This window comes from Plecotus auritus, assembly GCF_963455305.1.
Source record: "Plecotus auritus genome assembly, chromosome: 3".
Taxonomy (NCBI): Eukaryota; Metazoa; Chordata; class Mammalia; order Chiroptera; family Vespertilionidae; genus Plecotus; species Plecotus auritus.
The window spans coordinates 93,918,945-93,938,902 of NC_137772.1; the positions used below are offsets into that span (position 1 = coordinate 93,918,945).

The window sequence follows — 19,958 nt, forward strand, 5'->3', positions numbered from 1 at the left end:
GAATGCTTCCTCTATGCCACACTATGGACCCTCTTCCACAAAACTGCACACAAACACAAATTTTACATATGATTTCCAGGGAATAAGGAAGGCATTGCTACCCTAAGTAGTGTGGCTGAGACTAGCTGGTTATTTTTTTTTAACTTTAACATTTTATTATCTTCTAGTTCAATCTACACTAATAAAAGAGAAAAATGCTATGCCCACAGCCAATCAGGAGTGATATGCAAATTAAGCCAACAAAGATGGTGGGTAAATTTGCATATGCAGGAGGGGCGGACTGCGCTTGACACCACCTGCGGGGTCCAGGCCGCCATCGGGGTCAGGCAGTCCAGGCAGGCAGCTCCTGACGCTGCCCGCTGGGTCCAGGCCGAGATCGGTAACCGGGGAGGCCGGGTGGGCTGTGCCTGACGCTGCTCGCGGGGTCTGGGCTGTGATTGATAACTGGGCAGGCCGGGCGGGCAGCGCCTGATGCCCCCCACAGGGTCCAGGTCGCTATCGGGGACCTGGGCATGGCCAGTGTCTCTGGGATCACTGTCTGCCCCCTGGCAGCCTGTGGACACCGGTGGAGCAGGCCAGGGTTGAACATTTTAATGAAAATGGGATGCCTGTGCCCCGGCCCACCGAGCCCCAGCCCTGGCGAGGAGAGGGCAGTTAGCAGGCACCAGGGCTTGGAAGGGACTGGGAGCAACCTGCAGGCATGCTACCAGGAAGAGGTGCTGAACCATGATGACGCAGAGGGCTGGCTGATGGAGGTGTGCAAAGGTGCAGACGAGGCGGCTCTCGCTGGAGCTGAGCTGGAAAAGCACATCGACAGCCTGATGGACTAAATCGCCTTTCTGAAGAAGGTGCATGAAGAGGAGATCGCCGAGCTGCAGATCCGGTACCTCAGATCTCCGTGGTACTCAGACATGTTCTCCAAGTCTGACCTCTCTGTGGCACTCAAGGACATCTGCGCCCAGTACGAGAAGCTGGCTGCCAAGAACATGCAGAATGCAGAAGAATGGTACAAGAGCTGCTTCACCATGCTGACTGAGAGCACTGCCAAGAACACCTACGGGGCTCGTGCCGCCAAGGACAAGGTGTCTGAAAGCCTCAGCCTGCTCAAGGCCAAGACCCTGGAGATCAAAGCAAGCCGGGGCATGAACTAAGCTCTGGGAAAGCAGCTGCAAGAGCTGGAGGATAAGCAGAACTCCGATGTTAGTGCTATGCAGGACACAATCAACAAATTAGAAAATGAGTTGAGAACTACAAAAAGTGAAATGGCATGATATTTAAAAGAATACCAGGATCTCCTCAATGTGAAGATGGCTTTGGACATTGACATTGCAGCTTACAGGAAACTCTTGGAAGGTGAGGAGACCCAGCTCAGTTTCACCAGCATGGGAAGCATAGCCAGCGGCTACTCCCAGAGTTCCCAGGTCTTTGGTCGATCTGCCTACGGTGGTTTACAGACTAGCTCCTACTCTATGTCCGCTCGCTCCTTCCCTTCTTAATACACCAGCCACGTCCAGGAGGAGCAGATCGAGGTGGAGGAGACCATTGAGGCTGCAAAAGCAGAGGAAGCTAAGGATGAACTCCCCTCTGAAGGAGAATCTGAAGAGGAGGAGAAGGAGAAGGAAATGGCTGATGAAGAGGAAGGAGAGGAAGAGGAAGAAGGTGCCAAGGAAGAATTTGAGGATGCAAAGGAGGAAGAAGAAGGAGGTGAAGGTGAAGGAGAAGATGTCCAAGAAGCTGAGGACGAGAAGAAAGATGAAGGTGCTGGGGAGGAGCAAGCAACCAAGAAAAGATTGAGCCCCCCTTTCCTTAATTATTTCAGGAATAATCCTCCTGAAACCAGGTCAACCCTGTCACCAACCAAGCAGTTGAGTTCCTGATACTATATGAATTAAGAAGTCAATATATATAACATTCTGAGGTGACTCAGGTTGGACATTAAATGTTGTGCTATGACTTTTCTCCTTATGCAGAGTATCTGTTTGCTTGCAGAGTGGCTTCCTGGCTTGCTGCCAGCCTGTGCATGGTCCATGCTTATGAGTTCAGGATCTATGACAATGGATGTTTACAATAAAAACACATGAATACATGAATTCACTGATATTAATGTTAAACTTCATGGAAAAAATAGTCCTTTGAATCTTTGGTGGTTAGAAATTAAAGACCTCAAATCATGTGCAATAAACAGTAAATAAAGTTACACTGAATGACAAAAAAAAAAAATACATTAGGGGCCAGGAAATGTTCAAAGAACTGGGGAACCATTCCCAAATCAGGAAGGGAAGTCACAGGGTGTATACTATTGCTACGAATACAGTATTTCCTACTACTTACAACATATACAATGTAATGTATTAGATGCCTTCCTATCGCATGAAGTATGTATTCTCATAGAGTAATACTGGTACATATGTTATAGTTATGGCAGTATGTCATATCCTATCTATATTAATAAAAGGGTAATATGCTAATTAGACCATGAGACCTTCCAGACGTCCTTCTGGACAAAGCCATGGTGGCGGGGCCGAGGCAGAGGCAGTTAGGGGTGATCAGGCCAGGAGGGGAGGGTAGTTGGGGGTGATCAGGCCAGGAGGGGAGGGCAGTTGGGGGTGAGCAGGCCAGCAGGGGGGTTCAGTTGGGGGCAAGCAGGCCAGCAGGCAGAGTGGTTAGGGGTGATCAAGCAGGCAGGCAGGTGAGCGGTTAGGAGTCAGCAGTCCTGGATTGCGAGGGAGTTGTCTGACTGCCAGTTTAGGCCTGATCCCACAGGGGTCCCAGGTTGGAGAGGATGCAGGCCTAGCTGAGGGACAACCCCCTACCCCATGCACGAATTTCGTGCACCGGGCCACTAGTTGTATAATAATTTGTATGTGTAAAAGAATTCAAATTTATTGAAAAGCTTTGCTTATGATTTATAAGCAATAAAAATAAGTTGTTAAAGGGGTTGCAGCTAGTGAATTAAATAATACAGTTCTGGGGGATCTGTAATTGATGTACATTTGATTGGCAAAGAAATTGTATTAGGTTACCATGCAGATTTATACAACAACCAAATGTAGAAAAATACAAGAAAGTAAAGTTCTATGTGATGACAAGAGAGTAACCTTCCCTTGATATGATCCAAATATTCCCTTAGAGAACCAAATATTTTTTAGGAGCTAAAGCTATTAAGTTTATAGACATGCAAAACACTAAACAAAAACTCTTTACTTTTAAGAAAAAGGTATATTTTTTCATTTCATATTCTTGGCATAAATTTTAATTCTTTCCAGTGGAAACAAAACCTCCCGAAGCCCTTTCAATGTCATCCAAAACTTGAAATTCCTCACCAAGCTGGAGTGGCTAAGTTGGCTGAGCATGGCTCTGTGCACAGGAAAGTTTGCTGGTTCTCCTGATTTGATTTTGATTCCTGGTCAGAACGCATACCTGGGTTCTGGGTTTGATCCCCAGTTGGGGAAACCGATCTATATGTTTCTCTCTCATATTGATGTTTCTATCTATCTATCTATCTATCTATCTATCTATCTATCTATCTATCGCGTTTCCCCGAAAATAAGACATCCTTAGAAAATAAGACCTACTTACAGGTTTCCTTCTGAGTGAAATATAAGGCATCCCCCGAAAATAAGGCCCAGGCTCTGTCTCAGAATGAAAATTAATTTACTGTAAACTGGTCACTAGGTCCGCCCCGACTGGCGTCTAGCAACCAGTGACATTACGCAGAGTCCTGACGTCACTGCTGTGTGGAGGCGGAGCGGAGGTCAGAGTGAGCGGTGAGCGTGGGGCCGGACAGAGGAGGAGACTTTCACAGATGCGTGTAGAAGAACAGGAGGATTAGAGCGGACGGGACGCAGCAAAGGTGGTGAGTGCTGGTCTGTCTCTGGTGACACTACCTGATGCTCGCGGCCGCCTTCATGATGACTGAAGGTTCTCAGTTAGTGGCAGACCCTGCTCCAGCCCAGATCCAGGCCCCAGCAACCCCAGTGACAGTCCCCAGGCAGGCCCCAGAGGGTAAATGTCTGATAAAGGGGTAGGGGGGATGTCTGGTGAAGGTGTTCAGTGGCACAGGGGTGGGGGGAGGGGGATCACTTAAAATGGCACAGGAGGATCAGAGGGGGCAATCAAAATGACACAGGAGGCTCAAAAGGGGTTACTAAAATGGTAATCCCCCCTCTGATTCTCCTGTGCCATTTTGATTCCCCCCTCTGATCCCCCCTGTGTCATTTTGAGTGATCCCCCTCCCCCCACCTTGATACCCCAATTCCTTTTTTTTTACCTCTAGAAATGAGCACAAAAAGAAAAAGCTACTCCGTGGAGTACAAGAAAGGAATCGTGGAAGACTCTTGGGGCCAAAATCTTACTGCTTTCTGCAAAGAGAAGATGTTGAGTATCCGATTGGTCCAAAAATGGCGAGCAGAGTATGGTAACCTCATTGAACAAGTGGACAAGGGAAATGCTAAAAAGTGCAAGTGTGGATCAGGTCGGCAACCATTATTTTCCGAGCTGGAAGACCTGATCTGTGAATGGGTTGTTGACAGGAGAGCAAAGGCTTTGGTTGTGAATAGGGCTCAGATTCAAGAATTTGCCCTTGCAATGGCACCACAGTTTGACATAGCCCCCGAAGACTTCAAAGCATCACAACACTGGCTGGATAATTTCCTTCAGCAAAGTGAACTGTCTTTAAGAAGATCTACAACATTGTTTAGGTTGGAAGATACTCAAGTTATTAAGCAAGCACTTGCATTCAAGTCCTTTATTGATGATGCTGACTTCTCTAAATAAAATCTTTCCAACATGATTGCTATGGATGAAACTGCAGTGTTTATGGGCCAATCATCTCAAACAACAATTGAACAGTGGGGTGCCTCCTTAGTGTACATTCCCTCCACTGCTTACGAAAGTGCACATGTTTCCTGTATTTTGGCAATTCATCTGGATGGCACTAAAATCCCACCTTTAATCATTTCTAAGGGCAAGAAGGAAAAGATTGAACTTGTTTTGGGCGTTTTTATTCCTGAAACTGAAAAAGCCTGGGCCACACAAGCATATAAGGAAGTGGGTCGATTTAATGCTGCCGCTTGTTATGCGAGGGAGCCAAAGAGGTCTGCTAGTCTGGGATGCAGCCAGCACTCACCACCCTAAAAACATGAAGACATTTCTTCACGAAAGAAAAATAGATCAGATAATGATTCCCGCAGGAATGACGGCCTATCTCCAGACTCTTGATATTGCAATAAACAAGCCATTCAAAGACAATTTGCGCATGGAAATTAATGACTACATTGAAAATAGAATGGAGAGAAATCAGCGTGGAAACTTTGTGAAACCTCAACTGCAAGAAGTTGTGACTTGGGTGAAGAATTCATGGGAGAAAATCACTGACAGTTGCATTGCAAATGCACTGCGAGCAGGCTACCTTGACAAGAAGTACTCATTTAAAGACAGTGCTATTGCTAAACATGAGAGATTTGGTCCACTGATTCTGAAAGAAATGGAGTCACAAGAAATTCACCAGGAAATTCAGGAATTGGATTGTTATGATGATGTTCCAGAAGATGATGACATGATTGTCATTGAATAAATGAGTAAATTCTTGATACTGTAGGGTTCACAGTTTGTCTGGTTTGTGTTGACAACTACTGTACTACCGTATATACAGGTAATAAATTCCCTTTATTTTCATTTAACAATAAATGTGTACTGTATTCTTCTTCATGGAAAAATAAGACATCCCCTGAAAATAAGACCTAGCGTGTCTTTGGGGGCAAAAATTAATATAAGAAACTGTCTTATTTTCGGGGAAACATGGTATCTATCTATCTATCTATCATCTACCTGCCTACCTACCTATTTATCTCTCTCTTTCTAAGCATGTCCTCCAGTGAGGATTAAAACAAACAAACAAACAAACAAACAAACACTTGAACTTCCTCTATTTCTGGATAAAAAATCCATTCACAAATTAGTTACTTCAAACTTTTCTTTGCCAAAATGAAACAGTACAACACCAATATTTCCTCTGTAATTTCATCTACAATACCAGCTTTTACATCTATGAAGTGTTTTGCAGCCAAGCCAGAACATGGAGCTACTCTTCCATGGTACCCAGAAGGAAGAGCCATCTGAATGTCAGTTTTCACAAGGGTTTTCTCCATAGGTGGTACTGTATAAGCGTAGACACTGCACAGGTTGCAGCCCATGCCTGAGCAGAGCCCTTGGACGGGGCGGTGGCATACTCCGAGAGTCCGGCAAAGTGGAGCCGCTGGCCACCCTCCTGTGCAGGCCGGGTCCTCTTGCTAGGGGAGATGGTGGGTGTCTCTTCAGAGCACAGCGTGGCACAGCAGAACATGGGCAGAGGTGGGAGCAGAGGGAATGAGAGGGCACAGGATGAACCCAGCTACCATCAATGCTAGCTGGTTATTCTTAAACATCACCATTGCTTTCCTTGGCATGTGAGTGAAGGTTATGTGTGTCACCTCTGTGACAGGCACCATTCAGTTGAAGATACCTTTCCATGCTTTCTTCTCTTGCAGCAGACCCAGTGAAGGACTTCTTGGAGACCTAGATCAAGCATGTCAAACTCAGTGACTGAGTTGTTTGGCTTTGGGGAAGGGACCATCCTCCCCACTTTCTCGTGAAGCTGACAGGCACCTCCCCCAAATGGGATATCTGCTAGCCCCACCCTTAGGCACCCAGTCGTCCCACCTCTAGATCAAGCATGTCAAACCCAAAGGCTAACACGGGCCAAATAAACAAGGTTTAAGTTTATGTGGGCTGCAAAACAAACAAACAAACAAAAAAACCACACACACAAAAGCTTCAATTTTCATAGAAATGTAGGTTTATTTCCATAGAGACATGCTGAATACAAAGGGCTGAGGTAAATGAGTAATTGTTAACCTAAAATAATCGAACATTTTAATAAAAATTAATATTTTTTCTTGAGCATTAACTTACCAGCCACTGAATAACTGCACAAATTAATAAGTGTAACACAAATAAACCTATTTCTCTTTCTCCGAAAGCAAAATATTTCCTGTTGTGCACACCAAACAAGTCAGTCCAAGACTAATGATGTGGCAATCGGCTGCTAAAATATTCACTGCTAGTATTAGTAGAGAGAAATGGTGTGCCAGCGCGTAAGGTGTGTAAGGGAAATGAATGCAACATGATTATGTAATCAGTCATTAGCGAACATTGTAGTTTGTTATTAATGATTATAACAAGATATTGTAAAAAATAAGTTATGAAATTTTTATTAAAATGTTTCTTACATACCATTAATTGGCTGGACCACAAAAATATTCGTTGTGGGCCGCATGTGGCCCACGGCCTGCAAGTTTGACATGCTTGCCCTAGATGGATGAAGTCTAAAACAGCAAGAGGCCAGGTTCCCTTTTGCCCCCACCCCATGGAAATTTTATCATAGAAGAAAGATATTAATAGGAATCCTGGAAAAATACCAATTTAAAAAATCAAATATCATTTGTACCATTATTACCCATTGGCCTTAGCAAAGACGAGGAAATAGCCCTGGTTAGGACTAAGGAGTCCAAACTCAAAGATGGCATGAGATGACCAGGCTCCTGCTCAGGGATGCCCTGCTGCACAAATTCAGGGGGCACCATTTGTACAGGCTCTGTAGTTCCCTGGGGTTGTGCAGTACACAGCCTTCCCTCAGCAGCCCTATTTCTGGGAGTAGAAATCAGTACAAAAGAGCAGGAAGAACTGATTGGCAGTAGGACAGTGATGGCCCACAGTGCGCATAGGAATTTGTTCATAGTTTTTTTTTAAACTATAGTCTGGCCCTCCAACGGTCTGAGGGACAGTGAACTGGCCCCCTGTTTAAAAAGTTTGAGCACCCCTGCGTCATAAGGACTCTAGTTTTTAGGCTGAGCAAAAGGGGAAGTATGATAGACAGCAGTCAAGGATGCCTCTCCAGGGTTACATTATTTGTGGTTTTATTTTATTTTTTGTCAAAGCTGAACTTTTAGAGCAGAGTTGCCATTTATTAAAATGGGAAAGAAAGAAGCAGGTTTTGAGGGACAAATTATGCTGGTTATGAGCACGTTGATTTTGAAAGGCCAATGGAATATTGGAGCTGTCAAATGGACAACTGGTGGTTAGGAGGGTTTTAAATTAAGAAGAAAGGTCCTGCCTGGATAGATAAATTTTGGAGCCATCAGTATAGATATGGTATTTAAAGCTGTGAGATAATATGATGAGAATAGATAGAAAAGAGATGAAGTTCAAGAATTTATCCTTGAGTCATTTAGACCCTTAAAAGCCATGGATATGAGGAAGAAGCAGCAAAGGAGGCTGAGAAAGAGTGCCCGGGAAGGCAGCAAGAAATCCTGGGAATCATGTTGTTCCAAGGAGGAGAGAGATGCCTTAAATGCTACTGGTGGATCAAGTAGATGACCATTAGATTAAAGACAGTAATAACCATTCCTAGGGGATAAATAAAAACCAACATATTCATACATACCACACTCCTCATGCTGACTAATCTTAAAGTAAATTTTGGATGTTCATAGCAGCACAATTTACAATAGCTAAGATTTGGAAACAGCCTAAGTGCCCACCAGCAGATGAGTGGATTAAAAACTGTAGTACATCTACACAATGTAATACTATGCTACTGTACAAAAGAAGGCACTCTTACCATTTGTGACAGCATGGATGGACCCGGAGAGCATTATGCTAAGTGAAATAAGCCAATCAGATAAAGATAAATATCTCATTCATTTGTGGAATATAATGGACAATGTAAACAGATGAACAAATATAGAGCCAGAAAAAGAATATTTCCGAATATATTAAAGTAAATCATAAATGAAATGACAAGGTTTTTCTGGGTATATTTTACTGGACATGTTGTTACCCCACTCTCACTTGGGCCAGAATGGGGAACATGCAGCCTGGTTTCTCCTCTTTTCAGGTAACACTCAGGCATCTCAGACATTAGAAAACCAAAGTACAGTACTCCTTAGGCAGGAGTTAGAGAAATGTCTTTCATTCCTGGAAAACACTACTCCAAGAGAAGTTTCTTGATCTAGGAGCTAAGGGGAGGTAGGGAAGCTTCAGAGTGGACAGGTTGGATATGATGGGTTGTCTTAGAAAAACCACCCTGAAAAGTTAACTGAAGACTAGCTGGAGAGAACCCTAATAACTAAGGATGGAAAGTGGAGACCGCATAGAGACTGGTAGAAAGTAAGGAGGCACAAAAGGACTGGCTGGGTTCCCACAGACAGTAGCTGAAGTTTGGAGGGATATCTCAGCTATGGGGGGTTCCCACTGAGAATTCTGGGGTCTAAATTCAAAGCTGGGCTCCCCAATTCAGAACACCAGAACTGAGAAAGGTGCCCACAGAAAATATGGCTGTGGAAAGTATCAGGGTTGCTATCTACCAGGGAGAGATGGCTAGGAATGTAGTCACCCTCTTAAAGGACCAATGTACAAAATTTCGTGTGCAGCCACTCACCTTGGGCTCCAGCACAGGGAGGGCAGAGTGGACTGGAGCTGTGTGAGCAAAAGCCAGGGTTGGGGGCTCTGGGGTTAGAGCTCAGAAGATAAACATCCCAGTTTCCTGTGCTGAGTCATTCCCTCACACTGTAGAAGACATTTTTTCCAGCACACCTTTACCATCCAGGCATCTTTTGCCTGGGGAGAAGCAATTGACCCACCCTATTGAAAAACCCCTTGCCCCACCCTGTGGAGTTTCTGAGGCCCATTAAGAGACTGAGAATAACAATCAGCCTGCAGGCAGAAGCAATAACCCCACCCTGTCGAAAACTTTTTGCCCTACCCTGTGGTCAATAACCTGAGGTTAATCAGGACTGAATAACAATGAACTGCAGGCAGAGGCAGGTCTCTGGAGGCTTTGAGCCTTTACCTCAACAATCCAGGGTCTGGGGCTAGGAAAAGCAGACCTGGTTATACATCTTGGTCCTTTCCAAAGGCACCTAACCCCAGCAGAGGGAGCCAAATGCCTCGTGGATTGCTGATAGCTCCAAACAGGGTACTTAGGGCCAGTCAGAAGCAGCATCTGACATTGTTCTGCACTAGATATTGGGAGTCATAGCAGATCTACCTAATACATAGGCACAAACCTAAACAGGCAGACAAAACGGGAAGACAAAAAACAACCCCCAAATGAAAGAACAAGAGAATTCTTCAGAAGAAGAGCTAAATGCAATGGAAATAAAAATTTATTAGACATAGAGTTCAGAATAATGATGGCAAGGATGCTCAACAGCATGAGAAAAGATATAGTAACTATAAAGAATGACATAGCACTAATAAAGAACATAATGGAAATAATACACAACAGATTAGGGGAAGCCGAGGATCGAATCAGTGGGTTAGAAGGCAGAGTGGAAAAAAAATCACTCAATCAGAGAATCAAAAAGAAAAAAACATTAAAAACAGCAGGACATCTTAAGGGAGCTGTGGGAAAATATGAACCATAACAATATTTGAATAGCAGGTGTACCAGAATAGGCAGAAAGGGAGAAAGGGATTGAGAATGTGTTTGAAGAAATAATGGCAGAAAACTTCCCTAACCCAGTAAAGGAAAAAGTAACACAAGTCCAGGAGGCACAGAGAACCCCAAACAAAAAGAACCCAAACAAGCGCATGCCTGGACACATTATAATTAAAATGACAAAAATTAAAGATAAAGAGAGGATCTTAAAGGCAGCAAGAGAAAAGCAATCTATTATCTACAAAGGAGCCTCCATAAGGTTGTCAGCTGATTTTTCATCAGAAACTCTACAGACCAGAGGGGAATGGCATGAAGTATTCAAGGTAATGAAAAGCAAGGATCTGAAACCATGATTACTATATCCAGCAAGGCTATCATTCAAAATAGACGGTGAAATAAAGAGCTTCCCAGACAAAAAAAAAAAAAAAAAAAGACTAAAGGAGTTTATCACCACTAAACCAGCACTGCAAGAAATGTTAAAGGGACTACTCTAATGAGAAGAAGAAATAGAAGAGAAACATAGGCATATAGAATTAAAATGGCAATAAATAAGTACCTAGCAATAATAACTGTAAATGTAAATGGATTAAATGCTCCAATCAAAAGACATAGGGTAGCTGAATGGATATGAAAACATGACCCAACTATTTGCTGCCTACAAGAGACCCACATCATAACAAAAGACACACAGGATGAAAGTGAAGGGATGGCAAAAAAAAATGTCTAGGCAAATGGAAATGAAAAAAAGCTGGGGTAGCAATACTCAGATCTGACAAAATAGACTTCAAAATGAAGGCCATCACAAGAGACAATAAAGGTGACCACTATATCCTAAGAAACCTAAAACACCAATCAGAAAGAATGTATGAACCCCTATGTTCATAGCAACACAATTTACAATAGCTAAAATCTGGAAACAGCCCAAGTGCCCAGCAGTAGATTAGTAGATAAAAAAAGCTGTTGTACATTTACACCATGGAATACTATGCAGCAGTAAAAAATAAGTATCTCTTACCCTTTGAGATGGCATGGAGGGACCTAGAGAGTATTATGCTAAGTGAAATAATACAGTCTTTTTCATATGTAGAATCTAATTAATACAATAAACTGATGAACAAAAGAGATCCAGAGACATATAAGCATGGAATAGACTGTTGAATCTCAGAAGGAAGGCAGTGGTGGGTGGGTGAGTGGGAAGTGATCAACCAAAGAATTTGTTTGCATATATGCATAACCCATGGACACAGACAATAGGGTGGTGAGGGCCTGGGATGGGGGTGGGTCAAGTTAGAAGGGGTTAAAAAAATATGGTATAGCCCAGCTGTGTGGATCAGCAGTTGAGTGTCAAAATATGAACTAAGAGGTCCCGGTTCAATTCTTGGTCAGGGAACATGCCTGTGTTGAGAGCTCAATCCACATTTGGAGTGTGTATGTGCGTGTGCGTGTGCGTGTGCGTGTGTGTGTGTGTGTGTGCGTGCGCGCACGCAGGAGGCAGCCAATCAATGATTCTCTCTCATCATTTATGTTTCTATATCTCTTTCCCTCTTCTTTCCTCTCTGAAATTAATAAATTATATTCTAAAAATTATGGTATATCCATCCAATCAAATACAATTCAGTTATAAACTAGAGTCCCAGTGCATGAAACTCATGCATGGGTAGGGTCCCTAGGCCTGGCCAGTGATCAGGGCCAATCTGTGGGGCAACTGGCGGGGCAATCGAGGCCCCCTCTCGCACCTGCCTTGGCCCGGTGCTGCCTGCTCTCAGGCCCCGCCCCACGCCGCCACCACCAGTTGCTGTCTGTGGGGTGACCAGCGAGGTGATTGGAGCCTCTGCTCGCTCACACCAGCCTTGGTGTGGTGCCACCCGCTCATCGGCCCTGCCCCCAGCTGCAGGTGGCTGTCTGTGGGGCGACCGGTGGAACAATCTGGGCCGTAGCTCACCTGCTCCACCATCCCATCTTACTCTCGTTCAGGCCCATTGGGGCCGGCAGCGCCTCCACTGCTGCCTGCTACCTGCTACCAGTGCCACATCACTGACCCCTGCCATGTTCCACGCCACCCCCTGGTGGTCAGCACACTTCTAACTCCCAGTCAATCTCCCACCTGTGGGGACAATCTGCTTATTAGCCTTTTATTATATAGGATGATGTAGATCTATATTTGATATGGAAAGTTATTCACATTTTTAAGTATAAAAAGCAGAGTATAAAATACTTTGTGTAATATTTAATTTGGGGGAGACTAACTGTCCCATATCTGCATTTGTACATTTATACAAGAAAGTATATATCCCAAAATATTAATATTGCCTGATTCTGAATGGCTATGTTAAAGGTATTCTTAACAAATCTTCTCCCCACCAACCTATAACAACATCAATACAAAATAAACTGCTATATACATTAATCTCATCAGTCTACAATATAATAGGGCCATACAATATGGCTATATTCATTTGAAAATATATATCCCAATATCTGAAAAGTTCATTTTTCTCTTCTTTGATATTTCCTGTGACCCCAGGTTGACTTACTAAATCCAAAAGGGTCAGTTCAAGACACCCTTAATGAAATCAGCTGACTTTCTTTCCTTCTTTTTTTTTTTTTTTTTTTTTAGCAAGACTTTCTTGGTTAAAGAAACAATATGTTAATGTATGTTCTAGTAATAGCACTTATCTCTTTGCAGGCCCATAACTAACAGTTCCATAACTGAAAGCATTAAAGGGTAGATAAAACATAGATACAAAGCCACCTAGCAGCTGCTTTTTCAAATGTTAGGTTTAAATTACTCTTCTAATCTTTTTCATGGGTATTGATCTGTTTAGATTTTCTTCCTTTTCTTGGATCAATATTAGTAAGTTACATTTTACTAAGAAGCCATCAATTTCCTCTAATTTTTAAATGTATAGCTAGAGGGTTGCACATACTCTTATAGTTTTCTGTATCTCTTCTATCTCTGTTTTAATTCAAAAGGACTAGTAAAATAAATGAGAAAAAAAGGGTCAAAAAGGTTAGAGCTGAACCAGAAGAGTTGAGCACTATGCTAGGCACTGCAGATGCAATAGTTTCTCTGAACTCATACTGACCTCCTGTTGAGTGTGCCTGGTAAGAAGGCCCTGGATGCTACAGATTGATGTGTCCATTGTATGCTCCTGTGGGACAGCTGTCCAAGATCAAGACCTGCTCATTAATATAAAATCAATTAGTTGTTTAGTTTATGAACATTAATATTCAGTATCATGTTCTTGAGTTCATCCAAATATAAGTGCATCACTTTAGGTTCTCATCCTATTTCTGCCACCAACTGCTAAGTCATTCTGAGCAAGTGACTCAGGCTCTCTGAGCCTCATAAACCACAGCTGCAAAATTGAGGGGTTGCTCTAGATACAATAGCTACAATTTATCAAATGCTTACTATTCCTAAATACTGACCTAAGTGCTTTTCATGAATTATTTCACTTAATCCCTATGAGACAGGTTCTATTATTTTCTTCATTTTACAGACGAGGAAACTGAGGCCCAGAGAGATAATAACTTGCTCAAGTTTCCTGAAAAAAAAAAAAAAAAAAAAGAATCTTAAGTCAAAGCCAAAAACTAGTGCTCTTGGGAAGTACAATTCCAAGGCAGCAAAAAGTGAAGGGAAAGTGAGGCAGGGAAGTTTGGGAAGCAAATGCAAGGTGATGTGTTACCACACCAGCTACCACTTTACTGCGAGCCAGAAGCAATCCACCCAGTCTCAGGGCAGGAGCAGATCCTGGCCTCATGGAACATCTCCAAATGGCTGCGTGGGAAAACTACACTGCAGAAGGGTCCATTGGAAAGAAAAGGGGAGAGGGAGTTTGCTGCTAGCTCTCCCCTGTCTTTCTCCCAATAGCTCAAGTTTGCCCCAAGGGAAGTCAATAATCCCACACTTCTGGGGCCATCATCTGGCCTCTTTGGAGAAGCTAGATTCCATGCCCTGTGGGTTGGCACTTCATCTGAATCTGGAAATGGTGGGAGAAGCCATACATTAGGTATGTAGCAGGTGGCACACCTGTGTGGGCCACAGGCAGTAGCTGAGAGAGACTGGTGAGGCTGAGAGATAAGGTTGATGGACAGCACGTGGCAATCTAAATCTAGATAACTTGACTCTAGGACTGGAGATCACTATGCTACAGATCTCTGACAGGCGTTAAGTGTTTTCATTTTTATGGGTAGGTATATATAGTACCAATCTCCTCTCAGTGTTCAAGACTTACTTAACAATATCCCCTCTGTTATCTTCCTAGTGAAATCTTATATTCAGATAACAAATTATACAAATCACAATCACTCCTCTAAATTGTTTTTGTGCAGTGTCCATGTTTCTATTGTTGCATATGTGTTATGTATTGGTATAGACCTGTATCACACCAGGCTGCATGCTGACTGAGGGCAGGACCCTGTTGTTTTTTCAGATCCTATAGCCCAGGCCTGTCTAGAGAAAGCATTCAATAAATGTCTGTTAGACTGAATGATACACAGTTTTACACCAGAGTAGACTCTTTTAATTTTTCAAATTATAAAAATACTGCGAACACAGTACAAAGAGTTCCTATGTGGCCCACACCCACTTTCCCCTATTATTAATATCTAACAGTATGGTACCTTTGTCGCAATTAATGAACCAATTTTGATAAATTATTATTAAATAAAGTCCTTACTTGTTATGGAAAATTTCCCCAAGTGGAGAAACCAGAGACAGAGCCTGACAACTCCAGCATTACATCACGTTTATTAAGGGAATTTACATACAAGGTGTATCTTGAGTGATAGAAAGATGACATGGATATCCTCCCTGCCACGTGGCAGGTACTAAGGGGTTATATAGAACAGGGTATGATGGATAGGGATACTGGGGCCTGACCCACGCCAGAGAAGGGGAAAAAGCCTTACATACTTGCCCAGGGCAGGGCCAGGGCCTATTCCAGGATCCAGCACATCTGGGGCATAGGGGCGTGTTCACACAGTCTCTGAAGGCGTTTACAGAAAACAATCTCTGCTCTGGCCTGGATCTAGCACAAGGGGCTGGCAGCGGTCCTGCCATGGAGCAGTCTCTCCTCCACAACACTTTATTCAGATTTCCTTTGTTTTTACCAAAGGTCATTTTTTTTCTGTTCCGGGGTCCCACATTTCATTTAGTTGTCTCCTTAGGCTCCTTTTGGCCAGGACAGTTTCTCAGACTTTCCCTGTATTGAACAACCTGGTCAGCTGCTTTGTAGGACGTACTTCAAAGTGTCTGATGTTTTTCTTCTGATTTGACAGGGGTTATGCGTTGTGGGGGTGAAGGTCGCAGGACAAAAGTGATATTCTTCTCACACCATATAAGGGTGCACACTATCCGTATGTCCTATCACTGTGGATTTTGACCGTGATCACCTGGCTGAAGTAGAGTTTGTCAGGTTTCTTCACTCTAAAGTTACTATTCCCCTCCCCTCGCCCCCTTACCACATGATACTCCTGGGGGAAAAAGTCAGTATGTGCTGCCACATTTAAGGTGTAGGGAGTTATGTGCCACCTCCTCAGGACTAAGATACATAAATTACTAGGAATTCTTCTCGGGGGAGGTTTGTCTATCCCAGTGGTCGGCAAACTGCGGCTCGCGAGCCGCGATTTGCGGCTCTGTTGACTAATGAGTTTGCTGACCTCTGGTCTATCCTTTCCCATTTATTTATTTATATCAGTCTGGACTCCTGGATATTTATTCCATACTTTGGATTCTATTCCATTACTACTTTATTTTGTTGCTCAAATGTTCCACCTTTGGCCACGGGGGCTCTTTTATTTGGCTCCTTTGTCCCTTTCACATACTTCCATCATTGTGCAGGTGTTTTTGTTTTGTTTAGCACTTCTTTACCGTCTGCTTTTACAGATGCTCCAGGCTCATCTTCTATATCCCCTAACCTACTGCTAGAATCAGCCATTTTTCGAAGGAGCCCTAGTTCCTTTTATTGAAGAACTAGAGGTCCAGTGCACAAAATTAATGCATGGGTGTGGTTCCTAGGCCTGGCCGGCGATTGAAGTGCAAGTATCTGGCATAGAAGGGTAGGTCCCAGCCGACCTCTGGGCCCTGTGCAGCACCTGGGCCCCCGGGCCCCTACACGCCCCCCTCCTCCTGAGTCATTGGGCCCCCGCTCAGCTCCCTCAGTGCCTGGGAGCCAGGTGGCAGCCCTGCCCCCTGCTGTGGCCGCTGGTCACCATTTGCAGGGCAATTGGGCCCTGCTTAAACCCGCCGTGGCCTGGCGCCACATGCTCACCTGCTCCACCATCCTGCTGCAGTCCCGCTCTCATTGGGGCCCATCAGGGCTGGCAGTGCCTCCACTGCCACCCGCTGCCAGCTGCCAGCACCCCGTCGCCAATGCCCACTATGTTCCGCGCCGCCCACTTGTGGTCAGCGCACTTCATAGCGAGCAGTCGAACTTCCCGTCAAACTCCTGGTCGAGGGGACAATTTGCATATTAGGCTTTTATTATATAGGATAATATTATAAACCAAAATGGGGGCACTCAGTGTGCTCACTGCTACTGGGTGTTCCTGCTATCAAGCCCTCTCCGAGACAAAGAAAGGAAATATATGGGTATACACTAATTGGGACAGTTCTTTAATCTCACAATGCACATTTTAAAAAATTAGAGCATTTAGACTTCTCTGGTCATTCACTCTTAATCTCTTTTGCTTTATTTTCCCTGCCTGTTCCTTTGTGCCAGTCCAGATCAGTTTGTCTTGTCCCTTCCTTGACCGGCTCCTGTCTCTACCCTCTGCTGCAGCATGCTGACCCCATAGGTTGCATTTCCTAGGCTCCCATGTCAGCTGGCTTCTGGCTGAGTTCTGCCAGTGGCAGGTGGAGGGCAGCACCTCCAGCAGCAAAGCCATCTCCTGCTCTAGCTCCTGCCTGACAGGCCCACTGTGATTCTTATGTCTTCTAGGCTCTGCTGACATCACCCTTATCCTTTCTCCCTCCTGCCTAGATGTGTCAGTGACTTCTGACTGTGGGCTTCTCAGGTTTTTCTGCCACACATGTTACCATTTCTCTGAATACATTCCCTCTGTTTAAAATACTCAATGCTTTCTATTTTACTGGTTGGACCCCGAGACAAGACTTGTGTGTAGGTAATTTATTTAGAAAGTGATCCCAAGGAATGGGAGTTGGGTCTGGATAAAAGCAGAAAGTAGGGAGACTGAATCCAAGGCTGTATGATCAAGGCAGTTACTGCTGTGGACAACTAGGACTTGATCCCGCTGGGGACTCTGAGTTGCTGAGGGGAACGGGCCTCAAAATTGTCTTGCTGCCCCCAACCTCTCAAGGGTTGTCCAAAGGTGGGTAACTCCCTAGTACTTCTGGGGTTTCACACATGTCAGAATTTCTCAGTGGGTCCCTCAGGCATGTCATGGTTGGTGGTAGAGAAGTCCCTGCCCCCATCCTAGTAGCAAGCTAGAGATTTAACAGGCTGCTGACCAGAGGTGCTGATAGGGTATACTTGCCTGTGGTTACCATAGCAATTGCTACCTAAAAGAATTGGGCCGGATGTAATGAAGCAGGCACCGGGGTGTCTGATACTCTGATACATCTTCAGTGCTGTTCCTCATGGCTCTGTTCTAGGCTCTCTTTTCCTCTCATTGATCTTTCCTCCTAAGCAGTCTTTCACAAACTATATACATTGATACGAAAGAATCAGAGTTTGATTTGTTCTTTCAAAATAATCTATTAGAACCACTGACTCACTTCACTTGCAGAAATTCCCTTCTCAGGAAGGAAAGGCATTGAGATACTTTCCCTAACTAATTAAGAAAACAGACAGTTTATACATTTGGTTAATTATTTGTAACCAGATTATAGAGGTCAGACTCAGTTGGTATTTTTGACAAAGCTAGTGAGAAAATGCAACGATTTTAGAAAAACCACAGTGATGATGACAAATGCAATCTTTATCACACGTATTTTTATAGACGCTATTTTCTCTAACAAATATGCATAGTTTCAAGATTACAACAATCCTTTGAAGAGATATTGAGATTAAACTGACTATGACATGAATGCTCTTTTAAGTAATCAGAAGTCCAAGAACATGATGACCAGGTACAGAATAAACACATACTTATTTTACTTAAATATTATGTTAAGTAGTATGCAAATATTAGCTAATGTTTTTACTCATCACAGGGGTGGGGAACCTTTTTTCTGCCAAGGGCCATTTGGATATTTATAACATCACTCATAGGCCGTACAAAATTATCAACTTAAAAATTAGCCTGCTATATTTGCTCAAACATTTAATTAACTCACCCCTAATGCCTTGGCAGGGCCAGATCAAATGATTTCACGGGCCTTGTATGTTTCGTGGGCAAGACGATACCCATCCCTGCTCTAGACAGAGTAATTACTTTTCATTCTCAAAGCAATGTGTTCATTTTTTTTTCATTCAAAAATTCTCATAAATGTCATGGAAACTTGTGGCATAAGATTCAACAATGGGGAGAAGATTCTGGGAAGATGATAAAATAGGAATCACCAGGAATCTCTCTCCCTATCTAGATAACAATTGCACTGATAGAATCTGTGTGATATAATTATTTTGGAACTTTGAAGTCTATTCAAGGTTTGCAACTTCCAGGGAAAGGCTTGAGTAGTAAATTCTTTGCACAGAAGCAACTACCCACCTCCCACACTGCAGAACCACGGTAGGCAGCTGTGCACATGTTCCTGGAGCAACTTACACACAGCCTGTTGGAGTCAAGGTGGGCAAAGAAGACCCTGTTCTCCAAATACTGGGATCTGTTCTCTGATCATTGATTGCTGCTTCTGAGCACAGAGGTGCAGGCAAAGAAGCAAGTGGCATTGTTGTTGACCAATCCCCATTATTGCATGCTCCATCCCCTCCAGCTGAAGTGAAGTCTGGGGATTTAAAGGATCAGCATTTCTTCTTACTTCCTCTTTATGTTTCTCTTTTTACCATTTTGGGAACTAGACATTAAAAACTAAGAGGCCTACAACAAGACACATTATAATCAAACTTTCAAAAACAAAGACAGAGAGGATCTTGAAAGCAGCAAGAGAGAAGTGACTTGCCACATACAAGGGATCTTCATTAAGACTGAGAGCAGATTTCTCATCAGAAACTTTGAAGGCTGGAAGGCAATGGGACAGTATATTCAAAGTGCTAATAAAAGCAAACAACATCAATAACAAAAACCACCTGTCAGTCAAGAATCTAATATCCAGCAAAACTGTCTTAATATGTGAGGGAGAAACTCACATATTAAGACACTGCCAGATAAACAAAACCTGACAGAGTTTGTTACCAGTGGATTTGCTCTATAAGAAATGCTCAAAGGGGTACTGCAGGATGAAATGAAGGACAGTTGACAATAATATGAAGCTGTATGAAGAAATAAAGACCTCAATAATGGTAGATATGAGAACAATTCTAAAAGCTAGTATTATTGTAACAACAGTTTTTAA

General features: G+C 43.5%; 2 pseudogenes across 2 annotated transcripts; one reads left to right on the top strand and one right to left on the bottom strand.

Annotated features, from left to right (window-relative positions):
- Positions 1–599: 599 nt before the first annotated feature.
- Positions 600–3,156, top strand: LOC308244091 (neurofilament light polypeptide-like; annotated as a pseudogene). The gene is made up of 2 exons: positions 600–1,840; positions 3,150–3,156. The product of its transcript is annotated as a neurofilament light polypeptide-like (transcript).
- Positions 3,157–3,252: 96 nt separating this feature from the next.
- LOC308244092 (deoxyuridine 5'-triphosphate nucleotidohydrolase, mitochondrial-like) lies at positions 3,253–6,343 on the bottom strand (annotated as a pseudogene). The gene is made up of 2 exons: positions 5,916–6,343; positions 3,253–3,309 (listed from the first exon to the last, which is right to left on the bottom strand). The product of its transcript is annotated as a deoxyuridine 5'-triphosphate nucleotidohydrolase, mitochondrial-like (transcript).
- Between the last annotated feature and the right edge of the window lie 13,615 nt (positions 6,344–19,958).